The 17,496-nt window shown below is 48.2% G+C and overlaps 1 long non-coding RNA gene across 3 annotated transcripts in view; it reads right to left on the bottom strand.

The window, feature by feature from the left end:
* Positions 1–2,511: 2,511 nt before the first annotated feature.
* The window catches only part of LOC113201432 (uncharacterized), a 39,569-nt gene continuing 24,584 nt past the window's right edge, over positions 2,512–17,496 (bottom strand). Inside the window, exons 6-10 of one of the 3 annotated variants that reach the window (XR_013342754.1) lie at positions 15,602–15,763; positions 13,241–13,392; positions 9,476–9,664; positions 8,546–8,661; positions 2,512–2,591 (exon numbers count right to left, since the gene is read on the bottom strand). This is a non-coding gene — a long non-coding RNA (uncharacterized LOC113201432). Of the gene's footprint in view, positions 2,592–8,515; positions 8,662–9,475; positions 9,665–13,240; positions 13,393–15,601; positions 15,764–17,496 lie in introns of all 3 variants that reach the window. The other 2 variants (XR_013342753.1, XR_013342755.1) reach the window with 2 other exon arrangements.

Here is a 17,496-nt window from a genome sequence, read left to right as displayed (position 1 = left end):
TTAGGGATGATTGAACACAGGGATGCTGAACCACTGAGCAACATACCCAGCACCACTGCTCCACCTCAAAGATTACTTTTCATTCTTACACAGGGACTTGCTAACTTGCTTAGGGCCTCACTCATTGCCGTGTCTGGGACCTAGCTTGCCATACTCTTGTCTTAGCCTCTCATATTGCTGGGAGTATAAGTGTGGGCAACAAAGCCCTTCTCTTTAGCGAATTGAAGAATGATATTTGAGGGGACCCGGATGGTGGCTCCGCGGTAAAGCGCTCGTCTAGCACATGTGAGGCACTTGTTTAGACTCTCTGTACCACTTATAAATAAATACAAATAAAGTTCTATCAACAACTAAAAAAATTAAAATTTATAAAAAGAATGATATTTGACAAGGAGTCAAAACATAAGCATGTGCCAAGGGAAAGAAAAGCACCTTCAGGCAATCTTCCAGGGGACCCAACACTTTTTTGGATTCTTTCTATGCCTGATGATCAATCTACACTTACATTTGTGTAGAATTAGTCTCACTCGAAAGAAAAATCTGTAATAAAATTGAATTAATGCTTATATTATTGTTTGGAGCTGGTTGCTGTTTACCACAGCTTTAAGGAGTTGGTGCGCATAAACTCTCATTACTGTTATCTGTACTACACCCTTTTTACCACCTTTGAAGCCTAAAGAAGAAAGGTGAAATCCATAGCTGCTGGGATTACAGGAGAGGACCACCACACCCGGCGTCTTAGTGGTTTTGATGGAAATCACAGCATGACCTATCTCTAATATTCGGTGTGTGTCCGCTGGAATTCCTGTGTTGAAACTTGAATCCCTGGGCTGGGGATATAGCTCAGTTGGTAGAGTGCTTGCCTAGCATGCACAAGACCCTGGGTTCAAACCCCAGCACCACACACACACACACACACACACACACACACAAAAAGAAACTTGAATCCCTAAATTACAGGTTGATCATATTTGGAGGCACTTTGGGAGGTGTTTGGCTCTACCGGACTCACCCTTCATACATAAATCAGTCCATTCAAGGATTCATAAGTTTCCTTAGGAGAGTGACATTGCTACCAAAGTCAATTCTCTCCAGCGGGACAGCTCTGTCTGGCCTCAGGATGGCCTCTTCTATGTTAGGATTTAGCCCAAAGACCCTCACCAATGGTCAAGGAGATCCCCAGACCATGTTCGTGGACACTCCTGTCTTCAGAAACTTGAGCCAAATAAACTTTTTTTTTTCTTTTTTTGACTTTGGTATTGGGCATTGATCACAGGGGTGCTTAACCATGGAGAAAAACGTCTAATCCTTTTCTTAAAATGATTATTATTTTTTATTTTGGTACAGGATCTCTCTAAGTTATCTAAGGGTATTGCTAAATTGTAACAAGTTCACAAATCCTGCCTCAGCCACCCAGGCCGTCAGGAACACAGGAAAGTGCCAGGGCACTTAGTGAAATTTGATTCTTTTTAAAACAGTCACCATCCAATAGTCTTATCGAAAAAAGAATATATATATATATATATATATATATATATATATATATATATATTTACACACATACACATATGCCTAAGATGCATGACAGATATGCCTATCAACTTTGTAAGACACATACATACTGATGTGTTTTTTCAAAGTTATCACATATGTTAGAAATAGAGTCAAAAACAACTGACATTATTATTTATCTGCTCTTGGTGTTAGCTCGGAGAAACTGAATTGTGTAGGGAGTTACAAGAGGCTTGGGTGCAATCTGGATTTCCAAACCTGATCAATGGCTGTCTCTTCCCAAAGAACCCACAGGACCAGGGGTCCCCAGGGAAGCAGCAGCAGCCAGGAGATGGTGTCATAGGAAGTCACAAGGCAGGGCCTTGGTAGGAAGCTGTGTGGACAGGAACAGATAAACCCTGTCACATGCTACTGCAGGTTTCTGGGGACACTAGCCTCTTGTCCCTCACCTTGGAGCAAGACACACAATGCCCGTTTGTGATGTCATTGTCCTCTCAGCTCAGTGAGAAAAGCCCGATAGGCCAGCTCAGGTGGCACCTGTGTAATCAATCCTAGTGTGTCTCGCGGATCACTTCCTACAAGACTCTACCTTTGTGCTTTGGTCCTGCGTGGCCCTCGACAAGGACGTTGCTAAGCCCAGCTTGGATCTTGGACCATCAGACCTGGTACTGGCCCTCCCTGCCTTATCTGCTAGGGCTGTCATGCATTAAGTGCTCATGGGATGGGACCCAATGAAAATGTTTCCCTAACTAGATTTCCCTCTAGGTGCTCCACTTGTGCCCCTCCAATTGGAAGAAATAAATAAATAAAATGGCCACAGGAGAAACAGTCCAGAAACTACGGCTGCCTTGCATTTTGCTCAATCTCAGAAAACTTGCTCCCCTGATAAAAAAATTTCTTTTGGGTTCCATTGCATATCAACGTGAGATCTAATGAACAGAGTCCTGGACCACATTAAAAACAAACAAACAAAAAAAGACTTAAAAAAAAAAAAACTCACCCCATTTTCATGTTCTCTCTCTCTTTTTGAACTCACTTTCCACGTGACCACTTCTTCCCATGTCTGCATTCACCACAGCCTAGAGGACATAAGATACATGAATACCACAACACTAAGTCCCCTACCTCAAGATTCTCTGCCTGAAATCTAAAGGGGAAACTTGAAAATAAACCATCATCCAGGCTGGAGGACACCAGTCAGGTGTCTCGAAGAAGCTTCCTCTCTCTCTCCTTGTGACAGACTCATTTTTGAAGGTCACTTTAGAAAAGTAGGTGATGCTAGCGATTTTCATTCAACTTTAAAAGTCACTTCATACTATGGTTTCAATGGTTGTGCCCTGAAAACCCATTGTTGGAAAGTTAATCCAAAATTATGTGTGAACGGGAACTGAAGTACTTCTGGGAGGTCATTGGCTCAGAGAACTCTGCCCTCATGCACAGGCACTGATCAGTCCACTCAGGAATTTATAGGTTTTGTGGGGACTGACTTTGCTATAAAAGCCACGTATCTCCAAGAAGCTTCCTCTGTCTGTCCTGTGCTGGTCCTCTTCCACATTATGATTTAGCAAGAAGACCCCCACCAACAGCTCAGTGGACACTGAGGACCTATTCTTAGATTTCCCATCTCCACTACCATGAGGACAAGAAATGTCCATTTCTTACAAAATACTCAGCTTCAGGTATTTTTGTTATGGCAACAGAACCTAGACCAAGACACATCACCATGTGCACATTGGCTCTCTGGAAGACATACACATTGACACGTTGGATTCCCAACTTCTTGTGCCCTAAAAAGAGTAAAAAACAAAGGGAACCCTGTCATTTCTCTCACCTGGTCCGAGCACTCACAAACTACAGAGGGAGGAAGACTGAGTGCAGTTCAACTCAGAACAGACTGAATGAGCAGGGCCCCCTTGAACGTTCCCTCAGAGAGAGGGGAGGCCCAGGGGAGGATGGCACTCAGGCCTTGGTCAGAGTTCAGATGGAGAACAACAGGAGACAGGAGCTGGAAGCTGCTGCACTGGCACCACAATTTCCAGCTGGTCCTGGGCAACACGGCAAAGCCTGTCTCGGGCAGAATCGCGACAGAAACCAAGCCATTGGGAACCAAAAGCCACAAATACTGAAAAAGAAAAAGCAGCCTTGGGAGCTGCTTCCTCAGAACTGGGCAAGGGCCAGGGCGGCCATGTCGCCTGGTGCCTTTGTCTGGGTGGCGTTTTTTGAGACAGCCAGGGCGGGAGAGGCGCGCTCAGGCCCAGGGCTGGTGGCCATAGCTGGAGCTCTACCGCCACCGTGCGGAACCAGTTTCAAGACGCCCTGCGCCACTCCAGCCTCCTTCCCAGGAGGCCTCGCTGTGGGGGAGGATCCACGTCTCAAGGAGCGAGTTCCAGGCGGCTTGGGCTGCCCTCTGGGCCTCCGGGCCTTCTCCCGGGGTCCTGAGGGAGACCTGGGCTCTGGCGCGCTCTCAGCAAAGAAGCTGGAGCGCCAGGGACCCCAGGGGACTAGCAGTGGGCAGGAGCTGGTGTCACAGGAAGTCGTGGGGCGGGGCTTGGATTCGGAGCTGTGTGGACTGGAGCGGAGGGACCCACTAAGAAATTGCAATGCAGGGAGGTCGCCCAGGGTTAAGGCTCCCAGTGCAGGGAGGAGCTGAATTCCCTGAAGCAGGGGCTGGGGGCAGTTGTTTTGGCAGGGCGACAACCAGAGGCAAGACAGCTGTCTCTTGCTTAGCTACTGATGTCCAGGGCTGATGTGTCCCAAGCAGAGAGGAGATTCTGTGCTGCAGGCAGAAGGTAGTGCCCCCAGAGCTGTGCATGTAGCCACAGCTGTGCATGGCCACCATGTCTATGCTTATCATGGGCTGCGGTGGCTCTCCTTCTCCCTGATCAGAGAAGTACCCGGCAGCAACCTGCATAGGTCCCCTTGGCCTGATGGACTCCTCTATGGTAGAGATGAGCAACCCGCCCGCCAAGCGCCAAAGACCCAGACACTGGCAGGACAGGCCACAGTCCTTGAACCGACCTCTAGGGCCAGTTCCCAGGTCTCCCTCAGGGCCCTAGGAGAAGGCAAGGAGGCCCAGATCTGAGCCTAAGGATCCTCCAAATCCCTGCTTGCCAATCTGACCAACAGCTAGGCCTCCTGGGAAGGAGATTTGAATGGAGCTGGGTATCCTGAAACAGTTTCCGCACGATGGCAGTAGAGCTGCAGACATGGCCACCAGCCCTCTTCCTGAGAGCTCTTCTCCCGCCCTTCCTGTCTGAAAAAACACCACAAAGAAAAAAAAGGCTTACAGAATCACGTCATCAAGAAATAGTTTTTTTCCCCTCGAAAGTATTTATTTATGCATTTTTGCTGTACTACTGAGCAACAAACCCCATACCACCCTACCCCTGAAATTTTAATTTTTTCTCGGGAAACAGGCTCTTCCTAACTTGCTTAGGCAGAAGGGCCTCACTCATTGCTGAGTCTGCCTACTAGCTTGCAGTCCTCCTGCCTTGGCCTCTCATATTGCTGGGATCATAGGTATGGTCCAGAAAGCCCTAAAATTTAGTGAATTAAAAGAGTGATGTTTGAGGAGGAGTCCAAAAGGAGCATGTGCTAAAACAAAGAAAAGCATCAGCAGGAAACCTTCCAGATGACCCATTAACCTTTTGGATTCTTTCTATGTATATTGTTAAATCTATACCTACATTGGTGTAGAATTAATCTCACTTGAGGGGAAAAAAATCCATAATAAATTTGAATTAATGCTCCTAACATAATTTAGAGCAGACTGCTATTTAACGCAGCATCGAGGAGCTGAGGAACATGAACTCTCATGAATGTTATCCTTCCTAAAACTCTGTTTTATACATTTGAAGCCTAAAGGAGAAAGGTGAAATTCCTCCTCAATAGGATCACAGCTATGAACTCCTGACCTGGTGTCTTAGTGGTTTTGATGGAAACCACAGCATCCAACAAACATTGAAATGACAGCATGACCTATCTCCGAAAGGGCAGTGTGTGTCCCCTGGAATTCCTGGGTTGAAACCTGAATCCCTGAATCACAGGTTGATGGTATTTGGAGGGCCTGTGGGAGGTGAGTGGCTCATGAGGACCCTGCCTTCATGCAGAGATCAGGCCATTCAGGGATTAATAGGTGTGCTCAGGAGTGACTTTGCTATCAGAGTCAAAGCTCTTCAGCGGGACTGCTCTGTCTGGCCTCATGATAGCCTTTCCTATATTATGATGTAGCCCAAAGACTCTCACCAATGGGCATGCACATCCCCAGGCCATGTTCGTGGACATTCCTGTCTCCAGAACCAAGAGCCAAACAAATTTTATTCCTTTTTTGGCTTTGGTATTGGGCATTGAACCCACGAATGCTCAACCACAGAGCAGCATGCCCAATCCTTTTCTTAAACTTCTAATGAGTTTTTATTTTGGGACAGGATCTTTTAAGGTAACTAATTGTCTCGATATGTGGTAGCAAAACTTTGCAATTTGCGTTCCTCCTGTCTTAGCCATACTGGCCACCAGGACACGGGCATGCACCAGGACAACTGGCAAAATTTTATTTTTTACAAAATAGTAACCCTCCAGGATTCTTATAGCATGGAAAAAAAAAAGGCCTAGGATGCATGACTGATCTACCTCTCAACTCTGAAGGACACATATATGACTATATATTTTTTCAAAGTCATCACATGTGTTAGAAAAAGAGTCAAAGACACTTTGTAATTTATCTGGTCTTGTGTTAGCTCTGTGAACCGCTGGGAAAGTAAAGAGAAGCAAAGTAAATAATAAGGGAGTGGAGAAGGTACCATGGGGCAAATTAAATTCCCAAGAACCAGAGTAATGATGCCAGGGTGAGGATTCATGCCTCCACTTAATTCCAAATTAAAAACAAAAGCAGAAGAAAGGCCTGGGAGGCTGAAGCAAAACACCAACAGATGGAGGTCCTCCTGGTCAACCTACCTCAAAAGTTCACAACTTAAACCTGGTGCAGTAATGCAGACCTGTAATCCCAGAGGCTGGGGAGGCTGAGACAGGAGAATCCCAACTTCAAAGCCAGCCTCAGCAACTGCAAGGCACTAAGCAACTCAGTGAGACCCTGTTGCTAAATTAAACAATACAAAATAGGGCTGGGGATGTCGCTCAGTAGTCCGGTGCTCCTGAGATCAATCCCTGGTATGCCTCCCCCCTACAAAATAATAATAGGAAAAAAATTTTTTTAAACTGAGATTATGGCTCAGTGGCAGAGTGCTTGCCTCGTACGTGTGAGGCACTGGATTCGATCCTCAGCACCACATAAAAATAAATAAAAAAATAAAATGATGGTATTGTTTCCATCTACAACTAAAAAAAAATTTTTTTTAAATTATTAACAATGAAACAATGCAAAAGAAAAAGGCACCAGTGAGAATGTACTCCAACAATGGTAGCAAAACCCAAGGTGAATGTTCCCTGGTCTCTGGCTGGCACTTGTACAGAAAAGAAGAGCAGGAGAAGAGCACTCAGGATCCAGGCTGGTGGCCTTGGCTGGAGCACTCCCACCATCCTGAGGGAACAGGTAGCAAACACTGTGCTCCACTGAAGCCTCCTTCCCAGGAGACCTAGCTGTTGGGGAGGATCTGGCTTTTGTGGAGCAAGCTGCAAGAGGCTCGGGCTGCCATCTGGGCAGGACGGGCCACAATCCTTGAACCGACTCTGTCTCCCTCAGGGCCCTAGGAGAAGGCAAGGAGGCCCAGATCTGAGCCCAAGGATCTTCCAACTCCCTGCCTGCCGGATCGGACCAACAGCTCGGCCTCCTGGGAAGGAGGCTTGAATGAATGGGCCTCATGGCCTTCTCCCAGGGCCCTGAGGGAGACCTGGGCACTGGTGCTCTGTCAGCAAAGCACCTGGGGAGCAAAAGAAAGAAGAAAGAGAGAACCCTGGAGAGCCAGGGTTCCCCAGGGGACCAGTAACACTCTTGGGGGCAGGGCCTTGGTAGGAATCTGTGAGGACTGGACCAGAGAAACCCCGTCAAAGGCCAATGTAGGTTACTGAGGGCACTTGCCTCGTGTTTCTCCATTGGAGCAAGACACAGAGTGCCCTTTTGTGACATCAGTTTAATAGCGCATGGATCCTGCCTCGAAGCTGTGTGAGAACAGCAGGACAGGCCAGTTTTTTGGGCACCATTGGAGGCAAAGCTGGTGTCTCTCACGGATCTGCTTCTGCAAGACTCTGCCTTTGTGCTTTGGTCCTGCATGGCCCCCAACGAGGAGGTTGCTAAGCCCAGCTGGAACTTCCGCCCAATAGACCTACTATTGGCCCTGCCTCCTATACCTGCTAAGATATTCATGCAGAACTTAATCATGGGGTGGGACTCTATGAAAATTTTTCTTTCACCAGACTTGACTCCAGGCCCATTGTGTGTGCCTCTCCAATTTAAAAGAAAAAAAAAAAATTGTCAGAAGAAGACACACTCACTCCAGAAAGTGTGGCTGACCTGCATTTTCCTCAGTCTCGGGAAATGCGCTCCCCTGCTTAAATTTTCCTTTTGAGTTCTATTGGATACTAACGTGAGATCTAACATTCACAGTCCTGGGTTCCATGGCAGGACCACATTGAACAAACAATAACCAAAAAGTCAAAAAGGGCCTACCCTTGGGCTGGGGATGTGGCTCAAGCAGTGGCGCGCTCGCCTGGCATGCGTGCGGCCCGGGTTCGATCCTCAGCACCACATACAAACAGAGATGTTGTGTCCGCCGAAAACTAAAAAATAAATATTAAAATTCTCTTTCTCGGGGCTGGGGATGTGGCTCAAGCGGTAGCGCGCCCACCTGGCATGCGTGCGGCCCGGGTTCGATCCTCAGCACCACATACCAACAAAGATGTGTCCGCCGAGAACTAAAAAATAAAAATTAAAAATTCTCTCTCTCTCTCTCTCTCTCTCTCTCTCCTCTCACTCTCTCTTTAAAAAAAAAAAAATTCTCTTTCTCTCTCTCTCTCTCTCTTTTAAAAGAAAAAAAAGAAAAGGGCCTACCCTATTTCATCTCTTTCTTTGTGAACTCACTTTCCACGTGACCACCTCTTCCCATGTCTGCGCTTCACTCAGCCTTCTTCTCTGGTGGTTCTTCATGGTATCCCATTGTCTTGGGCTCTTGGATGCCAAAGCTCAGGTATGCTTGCCTACGAAGGAGTAGAAAATGTTTACACCAAGGACAGGGGGAAGAGGGAATGTAGGCAGCAGGACACTCGGTTGTGTGCCTGACTCACTTCCGTCCCAGATGTAGACCCAGGCACCACGCCTGGTGGGACCAGTGGGAGGCCTACAGTAGAAGCAGCTCTCCCAGGAGGATCCAGATGGATCAAGACTGAATGCAGTATGATCCCTCCTTGCAGGTGTGTGACAACAGCAGGACGGGGCATACTGAGGCACCTGTAGGCTCAGTCCTGCTGTCCCTAATGCTCCACATTCTACAATAGGACTCTGCATTCATGGTGCTTTGCTCTGACCTGGCCTTAGACCAATAATAGGCCTGGAGGCCTAGATTGGTAATGGGGCCTCAGGCACCCCAGGGTCCTGTCTTGGTCAGCTCCTAGGCCTTTCATGCAGGATGGGCTCAGGGGCTGGGGCTTCTTCAAAGGACTTCCTCAGGATGGTAGTATTGCCCCACAAGAGAGAACCAGCCTTCCTTTCTGTTGCTCTGCTTCTACCACTCCAATTTGAAAAATAAAAAAAGGAGAGAAAGAATATCAAGCCAGTCATTTCCAGAAACTATGGCTCCTTGCATTTGGCTCAATTTGATGTAACATGCTTCACCATTAGAAGTTTGGTTTTCATTTCTAGTGGATGCCAAACTGAGAAGGAATAGGTAAGACCCTGGCTCTTATCTCCAGGAAGGAAAGAAAGGGAGGCAGGCTGGAAGAGAGAGCAAAGCCAGGCAAATTTGCCACGCTGGCCTCCAACATGGGACTCACCCAGGAGCTCAGCTTTCAGTACCTGGTGCCTTTCATTATTCATCAGAAACCACACCGGGGCCTGAATTTCCTCTTCTTTCCTCAGAACTCTTGTCCTGGTAGAACTTCATTTTCCACAGGATTTCGTCCATTCAGGTCTTATTTTACACAGTGTCACTGGGTCGGGAGATCCCAGAGCATCACATTATCTCCTTGGGGATCAACTCTTTGGCTGAAAACAGACAACCGTGGAAGCTGCTGAAGCTGGAGGAGATCTTCTCTAGCCAACAACGCACCAACCCAAGTGGTCAGTGGCCTGGACGTGCTCCAAGACCAGCAGGGATTCCAGCATTCCTTCTGCCCTAGTCTTAGGAACTGAATGTGAGGCCATAATTCCTCATGTGCCATCAGAAGAGGGCATGATACATCATTTTCTACTAATTAAACATGAGAACCGCACATGTTCCCATGGCGTGAATACAGTTCCCCTATTTTCTGGGACTCTATGGGGACCCTAGGTTGTAGTTAATTTCGTAGATTTTATTGTAGATTATATATATATTGCTACACACAGATGAAGAACATGCCTTTACATTATTTGTTTATGTATTTATGAAGTGCTATCCCTAATGCTCCATGTTCTACACTAGTACTCTGCATTTATAGTGCTTTGCTCTGGCCCAAGCTTCACTTAAGCTAGGCCAGCCATCTGCCACTGAGTTTTAGCCCCAGACACTCCATTTTATATTTCATCACATGATTTGTGACATCCTCTATTAGTAGATTCAGGAATGATGCCTGCCAGGGAGTCAGAAAACAGGTATGTGCCCATGAGAAAAAAAGCTCCATCCCCATACTTTTCATCAACATTTTGTCTCTCACATAAAATCAATCTCTACGGAATTTTAATGCATGGGTATACCCTTGTTGCGATTAGAGCAGATTTGCATTCACCACAGCTGACAGGACATAAGGTACATGAATATCACCACCACCGAGTCTCCCACCTCAAATTTCCCAGCCTGAAATCTATAGGGGAATGTTGAAAACAAACCCTCATCAATGGGGATTTAAAAAGGAGGCTCCCCTAGCGCTTTTGTTTCAACTTGAAAAGTTTCTTCATGGTATGGTTTCAGTGGCTGTGTCCTGGAAATCCTCTGTTGGAAACTCAATTCCCGAAATTATATCTTACTGGGACTTGAAGGAATACCGGGAGGTGATTGGCTCATGAGGACTCTGCCTTCATGCAGAGTCGGGTTCAGTCTACTCATAGATTTACAGGTTTTCTTGGGAGTGACTTTGCTATAAAGGCCAGGTGCTACCAGGAAGCTTCCTGTCTCTCCTTGTGATGACCTCCTCCAGGGTATTACTTAGCAAGAAGACCCTCACAAAAGCTCAGTAGACCCCGACACCCTGTCATTTCTCTCACCTGGTCGGAGCACTCACAAACTACAGAGGGAGGAAGACTGAGTGCAGTTCAACTCAGAACAGACTGAATGAGCAGGGCCCCCTTGAAGGTTCCCTCAGAGAGAGGGGAGGCCCAGGGGAGGATGGCACTCAGGCCTTGGTCAGAGTTCAGATGGAGAACAACAGGAGACAGGAGCTGGAAGCTGCTGCACTGGCACCACAATTTCCAGCTGGTCCTGGGCAACACGGCAAAGCCTGTCTCGGGCAGAATCGCGACAGAAACCAAGCCATTGGGAACCAAAAGCCACAAATACTGAAAAAGAAAAAGCAGCCTTGGGAGCTGCTTCCTCAGAACTGGGCAAGGGCCAGGGCGGCCATGTCGCCTGGTGCCTTTGTCTGGGTGGCGTTTTTTGAGACAGCCAGGGCGGGAGAGGCGCGCTCAGGCCCAGGGCTGGTGGCCATAGCTGGAGCTCTACCGCCACCGTGCGGAACCAGTTTCAAGACGCCCTGCGCCACTCCAGCCTCCTTCCCAGGAGGCCTCGCTGTGGGGGAGGATCCACGTCTCAAGGAGCGAGTTCCAGGCGGCTTGGGCTGCCCTCTGGGCCTCCGGGCCTTCTCCCGGGGTCCTGAGGGAGACCTGGGCTCTGGCGCGCTCTCAGCAAAGAAGCTGGAGCGCCAGGGACCCCAGGGGACTAGCAGTGGGCAGGAGCTGGTGTCACAGGAAGTCGTGGGGCGGGGCTTGGATTCGGAGCTGTGTGGACTGGAGCGGAGGGACCCACTAAGGAATTGCAATGCAGGGAGGTCGCCCTGGCCCTAGGTGCCCAGCGCGAGGAGGGGCTGAATTCCCGGAAGCCTCGGCCAGGGGCAGCTCTTTTGGGAAAACAGGAACCTGAGCCGGGGTGGCTGGTTTCGGCATTGCTACTGTCACCGAAGGTCACCAGATCTGGAGAGATTTTGTGCTGCAGGCAGTAAATGGCGCCACCAGAGGTGGCCATGGAGCCTCTGCTGTGCCTGGCCATGGCGACTGGGCTCATGGTGGGCTGCAGTGTCCTGTAGGTGACTGCTTGTCACCTACAGATGGGTCATGTCTTTTGTCTTTGGTAACTAGGACATGAAACTTGCAAAGGATTCAGAAAGCAGCCATGTTCTGACTGAGAGAAAACCACCATCATCAGACATCATGTGAAACACCCATAATGTTTTGCTTACTCAACTCCAATTTTCCTCAAAAATTCTGGGTGCTAGAATGTTTCCAGATAATTGCAACTATTTTCTCTTATTCTGCTAGCTGCCTCTACACATTTTTGGTCAGCCCCTTTGAGGCAAAAGGAGATGACTTCCTGAGCATCCATCTGTCTTTTATTTCTGCTTTCAGCATTGTTTTCAAGAAACCACTCCCAAATCCAAGGATGGGAAGACTTACGCCTATATGTCCCTCTAAACTTGCATAGGTTTGGCTTCTATAATAATAGCATTGATACATTTTAAGCCAATTTTTTACAGAGGCTCCACCAAATAACAGGTTTCCAAACTTAGGTTTGAGTTGATCCTCCTGGGTCTTCTATTGCTTGTGTCTCTAGCACATTGGCTGCACCAGAAGAACTTCCAATTCTCTGCCTTCTCTTCTGACCACCCTAACCCTTAGACAATCGGCCTGCCTGTGACTTACTGCACACACACATCTGATGCGGCCCTGTGCCACCTAGAACTGTCCTGCCTTTCTGTTCCACCTAGGGGCTGAAGGGATCTGAGCACAACACCATGGTGACTTCACGAAAGGCATTGCTACCTCTTGCACCAAGGAACCTGAACAAGAAAGAAGTATCCACAAGCGCCTGCAGGATCCCTTCACAGTTAAGTGCACACAGCTTGGCACCTAGGCCCCGCCCCATGACTTCCTGTGGGACCACCTCCTGGCTGTCGCTAGTTAGCTCTGGGCCCATCCTCTGCAGGTTCTGAGGTGAGGGGGCGCCAGTGCCCCGGTCTACCTTAGTGCCCTAGGAGAAGAGAAGGGGGCCCCAGATCAGAGCGGAAGCCTCTTAGAACATCCACCTGGCCATATTTGCCCCACAGCTAGGCCTCCTGGGAAGGAGGGTTGAATGGCGCTGGGTATCTAGAAACTGTTTCCGCACGATGGCAGTAGAGCTGCAGACATGGCCACCAGAACTCATCCTGACTGCCCTTCTCCCGCCCTTCCTGTCTGAAAAAAACGCGGCCCAGAGAAAAAGGCTCAGGAAACCTGGCTCCCTTGTTTTCTGCCCTTTGTGTTGGAACAAGCTGGCCAGGATGTATTTTTGTTTTGGAATTTGGATTGGGATTTCCAAAAACTTTTTCATTTCTTAATTTTGAGACAGGATTTTGCATGTTGGCCAGACTGGCCTCCAATTTGAGACCTTCCTACCTTGGTGTCCAGCAGGGGACTGCTTTCAGGTTTCATCAGAAATCACACTGGGGCCTGAATCTACTCCTCCTTCCTGGGGACACCTGTCCTGGTGGAACTTCATTTCCATAGGATCTGGTCCACCACTGGAGTGTGGCTCAGTGTTACAGGCTCTGCAGATCACAAACAGCAAACAGCCATCAGAGGAAAAATCCCTGGGAGGAAAGCAGACAACTGAGGAAGGTGCTCAAGCTGGAGGACATCTTCTGTGGCCAACCAGTCACCAACCCAGGTGGTCAGTGACCTGGCCATGCTCCCAGGGCACTGGGGATTCCATCAGTCCTTTGGTTTCTCTTCTCTTGAACTCAATGGAGGGGGGGGGGCGGCGGCAATAATTTCTCATGACCAATGGAGGAGGGCATGTGACTTGTATTTACTTTTGCGTTCATTTCCATCCTCTTCTTCTCATTTAAACGTGAACAATTAACATTTTCCCATACCATTAAATGCACTTCTACTACTTACCTGCTCCCTGGGGTGTGTATCTTTATGTGTTTTCTGAATATTTTGTTCCTTATAAGTGATATTTCATCACATGGCTTTCAGAATCATCTCATTGGCAGTTTTAGCTCTCTTCCTTCAACAGTATTTTCCCTTCAGTTCATTTTATTGATTGATTGACTGATTTTGTACCGACGACTCAATACGGGGATGCTGAACCACACAGCAACATACCCAGTACCCTCCCGGCCCTCGATCGATTAATTTTTTATCCTGACACAGGGTGTTGCCAACTTCCTGAGGGCCTCACTGATTGCTGAGTCTGGCCTCAAGTTAACATTCCTCGTTCCTTGGCAGCTCATGTTGTGGGGATTATACTTGTGGGCCACAAAGCCCTACTCATTAGTGCTTTGAAGAGTGATGTTTGACAAGGAATCAGAAAATGAGCACGTGCCCAGAAAAAGAAAAGCACCAGCAGTAACCTTCCAGAGGACCCATTAACCTTTTGGATTCTTTCTATGTATACTGTTAAATCTATACCCACTTTTGTGTAGAGTTAACCTCACTTGAGGGGAAAAAAATACTGTAATCAATTGGAATTAATGCCCCTATTATCATTTAGAGCACACTTCTGTTTAGCACAGCTTTGAGGAGCTGAAGAACATGAACTCTCATGAATGTCATCCTTCCTAAAACTTTGTTTTACCACATTTGAAGCCCAAAGGAGAAAGGTGAAATTCCTAGCCAATAGGATCACAGGTATGCACCACTGACCTGGAGTTTTAATGGTATTGATGGAAACCTCAGCATGGAACAAACATTGAAATGACAGCATGACTTATCTCTGAAAGGGCAGTGTGTGTAGGGCCTGTGGGAGGTGAGTGGCTCATGAGGACCCTGCCTTCATGCAGAGATCAGGCCATTCATGGATTAATAGGTGTGCTCAGGAGTGACTTTGCTATCAAAGTCAACTCTCTCCAGCGGGACTGCTCTGTCTCATGATGGCCTCTTCTATGTTAGGATGTAGCCCAAAGACCCTCACCAATGGTCAAGCACATCCCCAGGCCATGTTCGTGGACGTTCCTGTCTCCAGCACCATCAGCTAAACAAATTTTATTCCTTTTTTATCTTTGGTACTGGACATTGAACTCAGGGGGACTTAACTACAGAGCAACATATCCAGTCATTTTCTTCAAATCATTAGGATTTTCTATTTTCGGACAGGATTTATCCAAGTTACCTAAGGGTCTCCCTAAGTCATAGCAAGATTACAATTTGCGATTGCCCTGCCTCAGCCAACCAGGCAGCCAAGATCGTAGGCATGTGCCAGGCACCTGGAGACGTTTTATTATTTAGAAAATTCAACCTCCAGGTTTTTTTATTTTTATTTTTTAATTGTAGATGGACATAATAGCTCTATTTTATATGTTTAGTTTTTTAATGTGGTGCTGGGGATGGAAACCAGTGCCTCACATGTGCTAGGCTAGCACTGTACCACTGAGCTACGTACGACCTGGCCCTCTAGGATTTTTATAGCAACAAAAAAAAGTTGCCTAAGATACGTGATTGATATACCTGTCAGCTCTATAGATTTTTTTTTTCAAAATTATCAAATACGTTAGAAATAAAGTCAAACACACTTGACTTTTTCGTTTCTCTGATCTGGTGTTAGCTCTGAGAAACCGCTGGGTAAGTGACACCAAGCAAACAATAAGGGAGTGCACAAGGTAGACTTGCAAATTAAATTCCCCAAAACCAGAGCAATAATGTCCTCTGAGGATTCATGCTTTCCTTTAACTGCAAATGGAAAACAAAAACCAGAAAGGAATGGGAGGCTGAAGCAAGAACACCAAAAGATGAAAGCCAGCCTGCTCAACCTACCTCAAAATTCAAAATTAAATCTGGTCGTGATGACACAGGCCTGTGATCCCAATGGCTCATGCCTGTGATCCCAGCGGCTCAGGACGCTGATACCCGAGGATCCTAAGTGCAAAGCCAGCCTCAGGAAAAACTGAGACACTAAGCAACTCAGGGAGGCTCTGTCTGTAAATAAAAAAATACAAAATAAGGCTAGGGATGTGGCTCGGGAACCTTGAACTCAGTCTTTGGTACATCCCTTAGGAAAAAACTGAAATTTAAAAGAAAAAAAAAATTAATAACAATGAAACAATGCAAACCAAATAGACACCATTAAGAATATTTTCCAAAAATGGAGGCAAAGCTCAAGTTGACGGTTCCCTGGTGACTTTGTCTCTGGCTGGCACTCGTACAGAAAAGAAGGGCAGAGAAGAGCTCTCAGGATCCAGGCTGGTGGCCTTGGCTGGAGCACTCCCACCATCCTGAGGGAACAGGTAGCAAACACTGTGCTCCACTGAAGCCTCCTTCCCAGGAGACCTAGCTGTTGGGGAGGATCTGGCTTTTGTGGAGCAAGCTGCAAGAGGCTCGGGCTGCCATCTGGGCCTCCTTGCCTTCTCCCGGAGCCCTGAGGGAGACCTGGGCAATGGTGCTCTCTCAGCAAAGAACCTGGACAGCCAGGGTTCCTCAGGGGACCAGTAGCAGCCAAGAGGTGGTGTCACAGAAGTCTTGGGGCCAGGGCCTTGGTAGGAATCTGTGAGGACTGGACCAGAGAAACCCTGTCAGAGGTTAATGCAGGCTACTGGGGGCACTTGCATGGAGTTCCTCACCTTAGAGCAAGACACAGTATGACTCAGACCCACACCAAAGGCTCAGCAGATGCCCACATGCCGCATTCTTAGAAATGCCAGTCTCCAGAACCATGAGGCCGAGAAATATCTACTCTTTACAATTTACTGGGCTTCAGGTATTTTTGTCATGGCAACAGAACCTAGACCAAGACACATCACCATGTGCACATTGGCTCTCTGGAAGACATACACATTGACACGTTGGATTCCCAACTTCTTGTGTCCTAAAAAGAACATAAAACAAAGGGAACCCTGTCATTTCTCTCACCTGGTCGGAGCACTCACAAACTACAGAGGGAGGAAGACTGAGTGCAGTTCAACTCAGAACAGACTGAATGAGCAGGGCCCCCTTGAACGTTCCCTCAGAGAGAGGGGAGGCCCAGGGGAGGATGGCACTCAGGCCTTGGTCAGAGTTCAGATGGAGACCAACAGGAGACAGGAGCTGGAAGCTGCTGCACTGGCACCACAATTTCCAGCTGGTCCTGGGCAACACGGCAAAGCCTGTCTCGGGCAGAATCACGACAGAAACCAAGCCATTGGGAACCAAAAGCCACAAATACTGAAAAAGAAAAAGCAGCCTTGGGAGCTGCTTCCTCAGAACTGGGCAAGGGCCAGGGCGGCCATGTCGCCTGGTGCCTTTGTCTGGGTGGCGTTTTTTGAGACAGCCAGGGCGGGAGAGGCGCGCTCAGGCCCAGGGCTGGTGGCCATAGCTGGAGCTCTACCGCCACCGTGCGGAACCAGTTTCAAGACGCCCTGCGCCACTCCAGCCTCCTTCCCAGGAGGCCTCGCTGTGGGGGAGGATCCACGTCTCAAGGAGCGAGTTCCAGGCGGCTTGGGCTGCCCTCTGGGCCTCCTGGCCTTCTCCCGGGGTCCTGAGGGAGACCTGGGCTCTGGCGCGCTCTCAGCAAAGAAGCTGGAGCGCCAGGGACCCCAGGGGACTAGCAGTGGGCAGGAGCTGGTGTCACAGGAAGTCGTGGGGCGGGGCTTGGATTCGGAGCTGTGTGGACTGGAGTTCCAGGTGGCTTGGGTTGCCCTCTGGGCCTCCTGGCCTTCTCCCAGGGTCCTGAGGGA

Source organism: Urocitellus parryii, unplaced genomic scaffold (genome assembly GCF_045843805.1).
Source record: "Urocitellus parryii isolate mUroPar1 unplaced genomic scaffold, mUroPar1.hap1 Scaffold_2285, whole genome shotgun sequence".
Taxonomy (NCBI): domain Eukaryota; kingdom Metazoa; phylum Chordata; class Mammalia; order Rodentia; family Sciuridae; genus Urocitellus; species Urocitellus parryii.
The sequence above is the reverse complement of the archived record's forward strand: the minus strand, read 5'-3'. Positions and strand labels throughout refer to the sequence as shown.